The sequence below is a fragment of the Zosterops lateralis genome (genome assembly GCF_965231275.1).
Source record: "Zosterops lateralis genome assembly, chromosome: 13".
NCBI classification, from domain to species: domain Eukaryota; kingdom Metazoa; phylum Chordata; class Aves; order Passeriformes; family Zosteropidae; genus Zosterops; species Zosterops lateralis.
Genome location: NC_139773.1, coordinates 8,678,227 through 8,692,080, shown reverse-complemented (window position 1 = coordinate 8,692,080; position 13,854 = coordinate 8,678,227). Strand labels below are relative to the sequence as shown.

Sequence of the window (13,854 nt, the reverse complement as noted above, 5' to 3'; positions counted from 1 at the left end):
TATGGCCTTTTTAAAGGTTTTTTTTGTGTCTTCAGGGCAGGGATTTAAGAGTATTTTGAAGAGCAGTTATTTGCCAGACTGCCTTTAGCAGTCTGACTCCTGGGGACCAAAGCCCACTGCCTGTGAGTGTCACTTGGGACAAGGTGACCCCCTGTTTGTACTACCCAGCAATGCCAGGCTTGCCAAAGAAGAGTGAATTGTTAGAGATGGGATATGCAGTTTTTCCTACAGAAATATCAGCATCAAAAGCATGGAAGGAAAAAAAGTATGTATTTCATTTACATGTACTGTTGAAGTGAATTGCATAACTGAGGCTTCAAAGCAACTTTTGAGTGGAGAATCTGAGTACTCTTTTGATTCTGATTCAGCAAACTGCTTAGGCATATGCTTATCTCTGCTATAGATCTGCCTGTTTGAAAAATAAAAGAGAGAACTGAAGTGTAGTAGCCAAATCTTCAATGCTGATTAAAGGCTTTTCTTCTCTATGTGGTCTTCTTCTGTCTGTGGCTTATGAGGGAGGAAAAAAAAAAAAAAAAAAAAAAAAAAAAAAAAAAAAAAAAAGAGCTGCTTCTGGCAGTCCTGGCTGCCTTGAGTGCTGAACAGCCTTTTATCCAGGGTGAAGAGCAACAGATCCAACTAATAGAAGGGAAGAGTTGTTCCCACATTCTCCAAGGCTTGCAATGGTGTTTGTCCAGCTGCAGTCCTGCTGAAGGAGCCAGGGAAGCTATTCCTGACATCAGGTGTCCCATCCAAGTGCTGTTGTGTCCTACGTTCTTCACATTGCTGAGTTTACAACAGATAAGGAGAACAGGCTGCTAAAATGAGTAAGTGGAGTAGGCTTCCAGCTTGGAATACAACAGAGAGGGAAGGCACAAGGTCATGGCTTGGAACATGGGTGGAGTGGCCACAAAGCAGGGGGAGCAGAAAGCTCAAAAAGCACCTGTGCAAGTGTTGGAAAAGTTTATAGTCCTTATTCCCAATGGGCAGCAAACAGATGTGGTAATTAAGGCAAAGAACCTTGTGGTCATGTACAGGGACTGAGTTCAGAAATGCTGACAGCTCAGGAACAGGTGTGGTGGTTCAAGGGGTAGGTGTGCAGAGCTGCTGGGCTCCTGGCTTTCCTGTTCTCTCTCTGCCTTAGTCCTTCCCCTGGAACTCCCAGCTGCTGTTCTCCTCACCAGCCTGAAACTCTGCCTACAGGAGATATTTGAATTTTTAGTAAACCTGAGCTAAGGTAGTTATTTTGAGCAGAGTTTCTGTAAAAGTCAGTGGCTCCAGCAGTTTTGCTTTGAGTTTTGGGTGGAAACCTGCACTCAAAGTGAAGTTCATGTGCTGCAAAAGAACCAGGCAGAAGTGTTTCCCATACATCTGAAAGTTAATGTTTCAGATTTGTTCAGCCCCAGGACACCCTTTTTTCAGTTCTCAGGGTGCTGAAGTGTGAAGGTGTCTCTTAGCAGCAGTGAAGCCAGTGTGAGTTTCTGCTGCTCAGCCTTCTTCCTCTCAGGAGGTTTTAGCTGAGGGACCATTAGCTGGTGACTGACTGGGTCATTCTCCCAGTGAGGGCATCTCAACTTTGCCTGCTGAATGTGGCAGTGAGACTGAAGCACAGATTGCTTGGCTGTCTGGGAATGCCTTGGCCATCAGCTTTCTCAAGATGAGGGGACAGAGGAGGGGATAGAAGAGATGGGACCTGCTTGTCAGTCTCTGGAGGGGTGGGAGAGAGGCAGGACAGAGTGAAGGTGATCTCTCTGTGGGAAAACAAATGTGAGGGCCTGCTGAAGACCAGGGGAATGGCATGGTTGGGTGCTTTAGTGGCAAAAGGGTGGGAGTCTGGAATTTCAGTCCCAAACTTCCCTTCTCCCTTGAGAGAGCTGTGCCCAGTAAAGGCAGACATCTGAGAAACACAGAACAGTCAACCATCCTTAGTGGGATGATGACACAGAGGGGTAGCAGGGCCTGAGGCACGCCTGCTGCTTGTCTGTACAGTCCTGCAGACTTCTTGGCCCTTTTGATTGTGTGTATTGAATAAAGTGGTTGAGCCTCAGAGACTCTTGACCTGCTTCTCTTTGGCCTGGGCCTGTTGCTGGTTCCCAGGCAGTTACTGGTCCTGCTGCATGGGCAGAGCCTGGACTTTCATAAAGCCCAGATTTTGAGAGGGTTGTGTACCATGGAACTCAATCCTTATTTCAGTGGCAGGTCACAATGTAGTTGTGTAGTTGTTTTCTTTCCCTTCCCTTGTCCTGTAGCCCTAGCTGGATGCCTTGGCTGCATGCTGGAGGATTTCTCCCAGTCCTGTGAAAGATGAGGTTGTGGCTGTGCCCTTTATTCTATAACAAGTTCAGTATATCTTGGAAATGCCTGGTTTGAAATTTGTGAGTAAGGAAAAAAGGGACCCAAGTGCAAGTGGTAGGCTTCCAGACCTTCCTTCTTTCCTGCCTTCCCAGCCCCAAGGGAGAGGTACTGCTCTTAGGACTCAGTGTGATATCTGAATTCATAAAATAGCTCTGTCCTGTAATGAGTTACATGAAAATCCAACTATTAATACCACAGAATGTTGTGGAAGCCTGTCTGATTTGAGATCCAAATGTGTGGCATATTTCTATGTGTCATTGTGTGTATTCATCCCTAAAGCCACCCCCACTCCAAATACACAAATGGAGCATCTAGAAGAAAGAAGCTCTGTGACTTCTCAAGCTAAGGACAGACACTGCTCCATTTGTCCTCCTCCACTGTGCTCTCCATGCAGGAGCTGGAAGTCATTAACTGGCATGTTTCCACCTACTTTGCACTCTGATCTAAGCTTATTATGGCAGAATTTCCTCTTTGGATCTGTTCAGTGCTGGTTTCATTGCTGCTCTGATGAAAGAATAACTGTTTGGTGGCTTAAACACTACCTCTTTGCTCCCACTATGCCCTTGTGACCTGCTCAGAAGATATGGGCTTGATAATGCAGGGTCATGGGTACTTATGGTCCCACCTGCATGGTGGGAAGGAAGTCTGTGCCTGTTTCAATGGGAAGCTGTCTGGGATACAGGAAATCTGCCCTGGAACAGGCTGGAAGGCCCTGGCAGTATATCTGAGCCATATGTAACCTGGAGCATTATAAAGCATGTTTCTTGTCCCATGGGACAAAATGAGGAAATGAGCCCCATTCATATTTGCAATCAGTGAGATTTTGTCTGAGCAAGTGGGATAGGACTAAAGGCGCTAACTAACCTTCTGGCAAAAGCAGGGATTGAAATAAAAAAGAGTAATACTGCACCAACTTTGCCTGTAGTGAACTCAGTAGACAGGGACCAAAGCTTTTAAAAGTAGGAAATCAAAAACAAATCTGTGACTAGGTGGTCCTGGAGAGATTTAATTGAGGGTTATCTAAACTGTTTATCTGTTCCCAGGGGTAAGGAGAGTCATGAATAAACCTATGTGTTCTTTGATGGACAGTTAGTGACTCATGCAGTTCTGCCTGTTATCTCACCATGAGAAATAGTTATGGAACAAAGCCCTATCCAGCCTGAGTGAATGAATGTATTAAACAGTTTCCACTTGAACTTGATATGCTGATCTGAAGCACTTTGTAAGGATACAGGTACATACTACTAGTGAGAGCAACTGGTTCAAAAAGGAAAAAATATGGCATCATTCTGGCTGTTGCTATAATCACTGAGGGTAGCTGCAGTTTCCCTGAGAAGAGCTGCTATTTCATTTTAATGCAAGAATATTTGTATAAAGGATTTTATGGCACTTTAAGCTGCCTGATCCTCATGCACAATACAACCTCTGTTGAATTTACTTCCTTCCTTCTTTCCCTTTCCTCTTTCCCCATTCACCTTCCCTACACTTCTGTTTATTCCACAGTCTGAGCTCCTGACAGAGGTTTTTCTACCTTTGCCAGCATTAGTCTTTGTTCATTCACAGGGTCAAGACTGAGCCAGCTACAGTGAGGATGTGGCAGAAATATTTCCATGTTTGGTGTGCTTTCTTTGTTGTGAATGTCATGCTTCTAGTCTCTGAATACACCCATCCAAACCTCTTGGGGCAGGTCAGTAAGCAGCAGAGTGAATTGCTCCTTATGGATTTGTCCCTCAATGTGGGACACATACAGCAGGCACTACCTAAGGAGGCTACAACAAAGCTGGAAAAGGACTTTTGACAAGGTCATGTAGTGATGGGACAAGGGAGAATGGCTTTAAACTGAAAGAGGGTAGATATGAGCAATAATCCTTCACTATGAAGGTGGTGACACACTGGAACAGGTTGCCCAGAGAAGGTGTGGATTCCACACCTCTGGAAGTGTTCAAGGTCAGGTTGTCTGGGGCTTTGAGTAATTTGGTCTAGTGGAAGGTGTTCCTGCCCATGGCAGGGAGTTGGAACTAGATGATCTTTAAGGTCCCTTCCAACCCAAACCATTCTGTGATTCTACAGTTCTCTGAATTTGTAGGACTGCATAAGGATGGCTGTGTCCATGCTGCCATTACAACTTCCTTAGTGTGACCTAAAGGCTAAATGTTTTACCATCCAGGCTGCTGAAATTACTTTAGCTTGGCCAAGGGAGGGCTGTAAGGGAGGCTGAGCAGGTAGAGCAGGTAGAGCAGAGTTTTGGGTTTCTCAATCCTGCTCGAGCATCTCTGTTGAAGTATGAGAGTTGCTGGTGCTGAAAGCAAAGTAACAAGAGTTTGACCACAAGCTCTGGAGGGAGATGCCAGACAAGAGAGTATCTCAGAGACAGCTCCACTGACAACTCCTTCACGCTGAGCCAGCACAAGGCGAGGACGTGCTGGTGGCCAGCACCGAGCAGGCAGAGCAGCCAGTGCAGGCAGCAGTGCTGAGGCCCTGGTGACAAACCTCCTGGTGACCAGCCTGTGGCAGGCACAGGTACCTGGCCTGGCAGGAGCAGCTCCCATCAGTACAAGTGCTAATTGGACATGCAGACAGCTGAGTGCCATATGGCTTTTTCCTTTGGTTTCTCCTGCTGACACATGCAGGCTGGTACTGCACACTCTTACTGGGAGTGCAAATGGGCAGCCCAAGCCCGAGTCTCACATCCAGAAGCATGGGGGAGCTTAGCACCCTTTGTTACCTTTTGCCTGGCCACAACATGGCATGTACTTTGTTCCCTGAGTCCCTCAGTCCTGCCTGGGGCCCCTGGGAGCACAGGCTCCACAGAGAAGCTCTGGCAGAGGGCAGAGAGAGGGAGCTGCCCATGCCGGGAGCTGTGGGCTCTGCGTTGTGTGAGCTTGTTCCACACACTGCCCCAGCCTCTCCTCGGCTCTCCTGGTTCTGCTCTGCCTGCTGTGTAGAGGTTGCAGGAGTGAGTTCTGAGTAAGAGTGGATTTTTTTGTTTGTTTTGTTTGGCTTTTTTCTTTCTCTCAGGGCAGCACTGTCAGGCCCGGGCTGGTAGCAGCCTTTCTGCAGGAGGCTGAGTGCTCTGCTGACACTGAGGGAAAAGTGGGGTTTGGTCTGCTTTGGCTTTTCATTAAAAGAAAAATCCTTTCCTTTTTGGATCAGTGTTCCCTGTGAGGGCATTATCCAGCCTTTCCACAAAACACTCTTCTGTACATGTCTCTTAACAACTTGCCTTGTTTGAGTGAAGGATGCTAATTATAAAATAGCTCTGGGCTGCTGGCGCAGGCTCAGCACAGTCACACAGCCCTCCTGAGGTGGATCCCTGTGCAGGGCAGTGCCATGGTGAGAAAAGGTCCTCTGGAGACACGGCTGGAAGGGAGGTCTGGTGTCCTGCTTGGCTGGCACCCCAAGGGCAGGTGCCTGAACGAGGCTTCCCTTCCTGGGCCTGCTAACAGCAGTGCAGAGGTGTCCTGGGCTTGGCAGGGTGCAGACTATGACAGGTGAAGGGGAGAGAATTGCGGGTGTGGAGAAGTGTGGGTGTAGAGAAACTTAGTGGAGGGGCGAGGTTGGAAGGAGTGGAGAGGGAAGAGCCAGAGGCACAGGTGTCAGTCAGGGTACTGGTGAGGTGGCTCCTGTCCACGTGCTGCTCTGGCATCACCCATGATCTTCTTCTGAGCACATCCTCTCCTGGTGGGGTTGTTGGAGTGTGGAGGGGTCTCCCAGAGCTTCTCACCCTCTGACATCCTCAGGAATTTATCACAAGGTCCTGGAGCTCCATGGAATGACAGCCCTGGCATCTCCAGTGTCACAGTTCCTGTCCAGCAGCAACAGGAACAGATTTGTGTCCTGGATGAGGAACTGGTCCTGGCACTATCTGCCCCACTCTCACTGATCATAATGCTCAGTAGAGACAAGGAGGAAATTAAAGTTGCTGTTTCCCATCTGCTTCTTTAAATATAGGTGCCAAGTCAATCCAAAACTCAAGGAGGTGTGCTGAAAATATTGGAGTTCATGGTGAGGTCAGTCATGGGTCACAAAGCAGCAAAACACAGTCTCTGCCACCACGGGACAGGGAAGGAGGTTAATGTTTCACAGTACACTTAGCTGAGCAGCATAGCTCTGTCAGTGTTTCACTTGGTAGAAATTATTTATTGACAAGAAGGGTTTCCAGACTGTCCCAAGGAAAATTCTTTGTGAAGCTGTATTTCTTTCGAGTTAAGCTATCAGGGACATGACTTGAAAACTGTCCCAGGGATGCACACTCCTGTCAATCAGTTACATTTAGGAAAGGAAAGATTAAAAAACTCTGAGGCAAAGCCAAGCACTTAAAAGGAAGAAATCTTTGCATTGATTCCTGTGGTAAAATGCCAAGACAAGCCTCGTGATTTCCTGGAACAAGGGCAGAGATATGAAATGAAAAATATGAATAGGCCAAATACTGAGATCCTCATTACAGAAAAGGGCCACTCAAGGGTACCTAAGATCTGGTCTCTCATCAGGGAGAGAAAATAATTGAGAGAGCTCTGGTTGCAGCTCAGCCATAGCCTTGTGCTCGGCATCCTCAGCAACCTTCTTTTTCCTCATCTGCCAGCTTGCTGTTCTCATGCCAATTAAGGGAAAAGAAAAAAAAAAAAAAAAAAAAAAAAAAGAGAGTCGAAACTACCTGCTCTATTTTTAATCCTATTTGTCTGTAGATAAACTGCATGTTAGATGATTAATAGATCTTTATCACTTCATAAAGTTTAGACTATAAAAAGCCTACCCCTCTCTTTTGACTGTTAAATAACTATGTAAGCCTTGCTGCTGTAACTTGGAATCTAAATTAGACACAGCACTTCCAGAGCATTTGTCAATATCTCAAGTGGACCACGTGGCCTTGGCAGAGCCACAGGGGACTTTGTCCCCTTGTGTGGCCTTGGGAAAGCTCAACTGCCCAGTTTCAACTGAGAAGACCAAACCATGGAGGCTTGGTTAAGGAAAAATTTGGCACAGATGTAAGCTGTGTTTGACCATGCCAGGGCTGTACCCAGCCATTTGCATCTGGTGTTTGCACCTTTAATACATGCTAATTCAATTAGAATTTGCATATGATGAGGGTTTGGGGATTGTGGTGTCAGCAGGGCTCTTCACATTGGCCCCTCTGTTCCCAGGGCAAGCACAAATTTGCCCTTTCTTTTTTTCCTTTTTAACTAAAAGCATAGGCTGGAATGGTGTGGCATTTGAGGAGGCATTAGACAAAGCCTTAACCTCAAATGTACTCATCAACAGAGGCTGAAGCCTCTTCTGAATCGAGACCATGGATTTGGATTAAACTGGCAACTTCTGTCACTGAAAGAAGAGCAAATCTGAGCCTGGGCTTCTGCAGCCCCTCAAACATTGCACACAGCTCTGGTAGCCACCAAGCCCAGATGGAAACTGATGGTTGCCTATAAAGACAGTTGTAAAAGCTGTTGCAATCTGGTGTTTTATGGAAGCTATGAAATCTGTCAACTAGCCCAATCTGTACCTGAAAATGTTTATCTTCCATGACACATTTGCCTTCAATTAGCTATTCTGTGGTTGCAAAGGCTTTTTAGCCTTTGCCCACGGTTTTTCTTCTGATTTAAACGGATACATCAGCGTGAGGTGGTCAATTCCAGCCTCATGAATCTGTCCTTCCCATGAGGCAGGAGCAGTGGTGGGGCTGGAGGGAGGGCTCTGCCAGGGATTAAAGCCAGTGTGGGTGGTCTTTTCCTCCAGCATTCCTAAAATCCAGGAAGGACAAACCTAATCCCTGCAAGCTAATGTGTTAGTGTAATTACCAATCCAGAGAAGAGGTATCTTCCTGCAGACCCCTGTCATCTTTTCTTTGAAAGCAGCCCTGATTCAGCTTTATGTGAAAACTTCTGGAGCAAGTAATGAAGACCAGTTTTAAATGTTACTTTGCTGGGATGCTGACAACAGATATGGGAAATATCTAATGAGTGGTGTTTTCTGCGGTGTATTAATAGCAAATCATTTTGTACAGGACACAGTAAATAAAACCTTCGTAACAGTCAGCTAAAAATAATATCAATGTTAACTCAGGTTGTTTGCAAACTGGTTTATGAAGGACTAGGCTAACAAAATTAAAGGAGGGAGGAATATCCTTGCTTGAACAGGGAAAAAATAGAAAATTTCTGATGAAGAATTTACTTTGACCTGCTGAGAACTGATGTTAAGCATGAGTTTGCATCTCCTAATGTTGTACTTTGTGCACCTTGTATTTTCATGCCAAGCACTAAACCAAATGCTTTTCTGTGGATTTGTTCTGTTACAAACTATTTGTTATTTAGCCTCATAGCCATTTCTGGAGTCCATGTCTGTTTCTGGTTAAATGGTTGCTTATTACCTTTTTAGAGTTACACAGCCAACAGGGCTATCACAGTAACACTTCTGCTAAGTGTTACAGTATTCAAAAGCACAGAATTCAAAAGAAAACCCAGCTTGTAAGAGGTGTGTTTATATTGAATTTTTGGATAAAGTTGTGCAAGCCTATATGCAACCAAGCGTAGTCAGGCTGCCTCTCCTGCCAGGGATGCCACCCACATGTGTCTGGGTTATGCCTGCATCAGCTCTTTCCTCCAGCCCTCCATCTCCAGCTGAGCCTGCTGTTGTTGGGTGTTGCTGCTCTGCCTCCAGCAGCCCCCCTAGGCTCCCCAGGGCTGAGGTTCTGCTCCTCACAACACCCCCAGACACTCCCCAGACACTCAGGGCCCCTGCCCTGCCCATCCAGAGTCCCCAGTGGGCCCAGGCAGTGCAGCAAGCCTGGAGGTAAGCTAGCCCCCATAAAGAAAGGGGGCTAATTTATAAATGTGTCTTCAGATAACTGGCCAAGTAGGGCAGCAATTCAGCAATTCCCTGTGAGGGACTGCCAGGCGAGACTCCTGCAGGCAGTCTTTGCAGGAAGTGTAGAGGCTTGCTGGAAATGCACTGAAATCCAAGGAACACCACGTGCAGACCTAGAGCACTGGTTGCTGGATTAATTTGTTCATTAGGCAATGGCTACTTCTGAGACTAGAAACAGAATTTGACTTTCTGTAGTAAAAGCAGGATAATTTCTAGACTTCTTCAGGGACCAGTTTACCCACTTTTATTCATGAGGTAATGAAAACAAACATTCCCACTCTGCAGCTCCTAAAGCTCTTTCTGTATTGGTGGCCTATTTTTCTGCTTGAGGACAGGGAGGGACCATTGAGTCACACACAATCTCGTGCCCTCCTCCTCCTCTCATTTAAATATTAATATGATGAATTATTACTAGAGTAACAGCTGTGCACTACTCATATCACAGCAACATAACCTTCCCCTCCTCATCGGAGCACAGCTATTCCTGACTCGTGTTTTCTGGTTGACCTTCTCACTTCTTCTGGATGACTTTTTAAAAATTACTTTGTTAGTTCTGGTGTGGTGTCATTAGGATAATTGCTCATTCTGTTCTTTCTGCTTAAATATTAATGATACTGAGGAATTCAAAAGATAGCTGCAGTCATGGTAAGTTAAATGTCTGTGTGTATTCTCCCATGAGATCTGTTTGTTTAGAGAGAAAGAAGTAAAGATGAATCTTTCTAACACTTAGAAACATCTCTTTCTCTTTGAGAATTGCCAAAATAATAATATATTGTCTTTTATAGAAATAACATAATTTCATATTAATCAGCTAGTATCTCTAGATAATTCATAGGAATAGCTAACATTGTCCCTAGAAGTACTAAAGTTGTCCCTAGGAGCCCTAATGCATTTCTTTCTCTGCAGATAAAGGATTTTAAGAAAGACTGCTAATCAAACCATGAGACAAGTCTGTATAAACTGCTGAAAATAAATGTTTGGCATTGAATAAAGAAGGGGAGGGAAAGATAAAACACCACCAGTTAGCTCAATACAACTGGAAATAGCAAGGTAAAGCATTCCTGGGCAGATTTGGAAATGTTAGTAGATGTTAAGTGGGTAAAGGTCCTCTCTGCTGAGCACCTTTTGCGTGGTTCTTCTGTTTGTGCATGTGTGTGTGTGGTTTACGGACCCACAGGTGTTCTCCTCCTTGAAAATGTCACTCCTTAGAGTACTCTGGTGTTGCAGAAGGGTTTGTTGGTTTCTGCACCACTGTTGTGGAGAATGTAATCCCAGCAGGATTGCAGAAATCAGGTTTAATAGATTGGCTTGTCTTTAGCATGGGATGAAACTTTTTCCTCCTGCTGCTTAGGGAGAAAAAATCTGAAACGCTCTTACAAAGACTTAAAAGTTAAATGTCCATATTTTCATTTGAAAATTTTCTTTTTAAATTTTTGCTTTAGTAAGTCATTGTCCTTAAAGCCAAACAAAATACTTTCAATTTTAATAAAATATTGTTTTGTTGCTTTATTGGGGAGGGGGTATGTTAAGACCTCATGAATATAATAGGAAATCTAAATATCAATCCAAATTTATAAATGATGCCTTTCTTTTCCCACTCATGATAAAATCAGTAGAAACTTCTTTTCCCCAATCAGCCTTACCAGTGACAAGAGAAAGGGAGGCAGGAGGGCTCTGCTGCCAGAGAACTGTTCCCATTCAAAACCAGTGTCTAAGCCTGTGCCTGTCTAGGGGCTGGGGAGGGGAAAGAATGAAAAGAGAGTACTGCAAACTGTGTTTCTAAGTCAGTGGCTGCTCTGATACAATGCTAAAAAGTAGTGCTGTAACTTCTGATACTTATTCTACTTGGTTTTTTTCTGAAAAAGTACTTAGTATGAACAAAGAGCCTCATCCTGATTGTTTGCAATTCTTACTGCAGCCAACAAAAGTAAAACCATGGATTGAGACATGCTCAGTACCACCTATGTATGTCTCAATCCATGGTTTTACACATTGTTGGGTCTTTTCCCCTTTGTGTTCTGTACCTCCTAAAGTTTGTTAAAGTTAGAAATGCTTTCATTCACTCAGTTTACCAGCCCCATCAGGGATGTCTTAATTCTCATGCATGTTATTGTACTGTAAATTATTTGGCAAAAATGCTGCTTTTATAAAAAGCCTTGACAAACTTGTAGCATATGCCCCAGATAAAATCTCCTTTCAAAAAGTCCCTTCAGATGATTATCTGCAGTGATTGCAAATGAACCTTGCAGCAAGCTCATAACAACTGTCCTCGTGGACGGAAGAGAAACCTGCTGTCAGAACTACAAATAATTTACGTAACCCAATTTAAAGCTCTAACAAAATGTTCCCCGTTAAGAGGATTGTTATACTTAACGTGTGAGATGAAAATGCTTTCTGAAGGTCAGGAATGCACAGAAGATAGATTAGATCTCTTGAAAATACAAAAAATAGGGTTTTACCACAAGTTTTTCTTCTGTCAGACTTTCAACTTGGCATTCTCAGAAACTTACATAAGTGCAGCTTTATTCCTGCAAATGCTGTGTTTGCTCTGCAGAGGGAGAGGAGCCTCAAAGCTTCAAGAAAAACACGACTGAAGGTAGACTGGGGGCTCAGGTTATTTTCTGTATATTTCAGATAGATTCTCAGGTACATTTCACCACCGGCAGCATAAACAAAAGCTTGTTTTAGAGACCACAAGTGTGGGTTTGGGGAAGTATTTCCCGGATTGTGGCTAACACGGCAGCCAGGGTGATGCTGGAGGGCTCCGGGCACTCTGTATCGCTGCCGCAGGTGAGCCAGTCCCTCCTACAGCAGCGGGTGTCCCGCAGGTGACAGTGGCGCGGCAGCGGTGGCCTCAGCGATGTGCTGCAGCCTTAACCCCTGCAGCAGCACTCCTGGCATGAGCTGGCTCCCCTCCAGGTGTCCTGCTCGCCCCTGCCCGCTGCTGAGCGACAGAGGGTGGGACAGACCCTGCTGAGCTGGAGAGGGGGACACCCAGAGCTACATCCAACCCAGGCAAGGCACCTGGGCAAGGAGCCCTGTTCTCCTGGTGTTCAGTGACCTGGCTGCCTCTGCTCAGTCGGGAGTTAATGGAAAACTGTCAAACAGCTGAATTCGACACACTGGAAAATAGCTTTACGAGGTCTAGTTTTTCTTAATAGGATTTAGGGGGTGAGGCACGACTTGGAATGCTTTTCACATAGGATACAATGGCAAGAAAATGAAATTGCAGCCTCTGTAACCATCAGAAAGCTGGGCTAATGTTGACACTCTCCTCATCCCCTGCATGCAGTCACATGGAGTTTCTGTCCATCTCTCCAATCAGCCAAAACCTGAGATTACAGGGAAGCTGATGATGGAGATTATTTAAACACTTAGCTCCCCATCTCCTTCAGCATTGCATTCCCCTGATGGTTGGGTCTGTCCCTGTTACTCCATGTCCCCTGCCTGCCCTGGTGCTGGCTGTCCCACAGCCCTGCAGCAGCAGCAGCTGAGGACTCTGGGGTCTGCACCAGGACACCAGGCAAGCAGCAGCTTTGGGTGGTGAGAGAGGCTGTGTGGCCATGCACTGGAGCAAAAGAATAGGGAAAATCTTTGTCCTGGAGAGTGGGATATTCTTTTAAGCCTCCTGCTTTGCTCTGCTGCGGGCTTTTTCCCAAAATAAGTTTGTGGAGGGGAAGAGAAGCTTGAATAAGGTCCTGTGCATCACAGCAGCAGGTGCCCCTCACTCCCTGGCAACCTGTGCTCCCCCAGGAACTCGTCACCCTCCCATGGGGAGGGCACTGATGGGGACATTTCTTCCTCAGAAACTCTCTGGGCCGCTTCTTTTCCTCCTTAATGCGTTCCTGTGCAGCAAGACTCTTTCACCACCACCTTCCTCGACAGCTAGAGGCTTTCCTGCCCGGGAGTCTGAGGAGAAGGCACCCTGGAGAGGTGAGGCAGCCCGTGTTGGCTTTCTGTGCACCTTGTGCTGGGGAGGCCGTGTGGATGTGCCCGAGTGAGGAGCGGGGTCAGGGACAGGCGGCACCTGCGGTGTCACAGCCCTTGCAGCCTCTTGGTGGCCCGGGCAAGGCTCTTTTGATAGACCCTGACTTTGCTGACGGCTAATTCTTCAGATGGAAACATTTTTGTGCCAGGTAGATTTCCAAATCTGAACTTTGCTGGAATGTTTTGCTTATTTTACCAGAACTGGGGTAAAGGAGAACACTGATTTTGCCCTACTTAAAAACAAGCAAACAAACAAACAAACAAAAAAAACTTTTAAAAGACTCTTGCCTGTTTCAGAAGAGAAGGGCACGCTTGAAATCTAGAATCAAAAATGCATGTTTTATCTTTCTTGGTGTTTGTGAACTGGAGACCTCAGGTTTTGCAGACTGAGAGATCTGTTGGCAGATTAATTCCCATGCTGTGAATCCTGGGTGTGCTCCAGCCCACACAACTCCTGAACAACTCCAGAAATTTTCCTGTGACTGTATCCACAGGCTTCTACAGGCTGTGTTGGGATTGGGCACCTTAATTGAATTTAAGTAGACTGTTCCTCCCATGTATTGCTTTTAGTGGCTCCTGTTAGCTCCAGCAGTACCTGACTCATGTGGAAGGAACAAGGACCAAATAGGTAGGGAACATTTCAGCAATAGGTTGGGA

The 13,854-nt window shown here is 45.7% G+C and overlaps 1 protein-coding gene and 1 long non-coding RNA gene across 7 annotated transcripts in view; one reads left to right on the top strand and one right to left on the bottom strand.

The window, feature by feature from the left end:
• Positions 1-524: 524 nt before the first annotated feature.
• On the bottom strand, positions 525-6,297 carry LOC310914647. The gene is made up of 2 exons (XR_014591068.1): positions 5,962-6,297; positions 525-783 (listed from the first exon to the last, which is right to left on the bottom strand). It is a non-coding gene; the product is annotated as an uncharacterized lncRNA (long non-coding RNA).
• Positions 6,298-9,629: 3,332 nt separating this feature from the next.
• Positions 9,630-13,854, top strand: part of MAPK6 (mitogen-activated protein kinase 6) — a 28,066-nt gene continuing 23,841 nt past the window's right edge. The window contains exons 1-4 of one of the 6 annotated variants that reach the window (XM_083870948.1): positions 9,630-9,855; positions 10,117-10,260; positions 11,691-11,806; positions 13,017-13,143. The gene's annotated coding sequence lies outside the window, so the exon portion shown is untranslated. The remainder of the gene's footprint in view (positions 9,856-10,116; positions 10,261-11,690; positions 11,807-13,016; positions 13,144-13,854) is intronic. The other 5 variants (XM_083870952.1, XM_083870950.1, XM_083870951.1 and 2 more) reach the window with 5 other exon arrangements.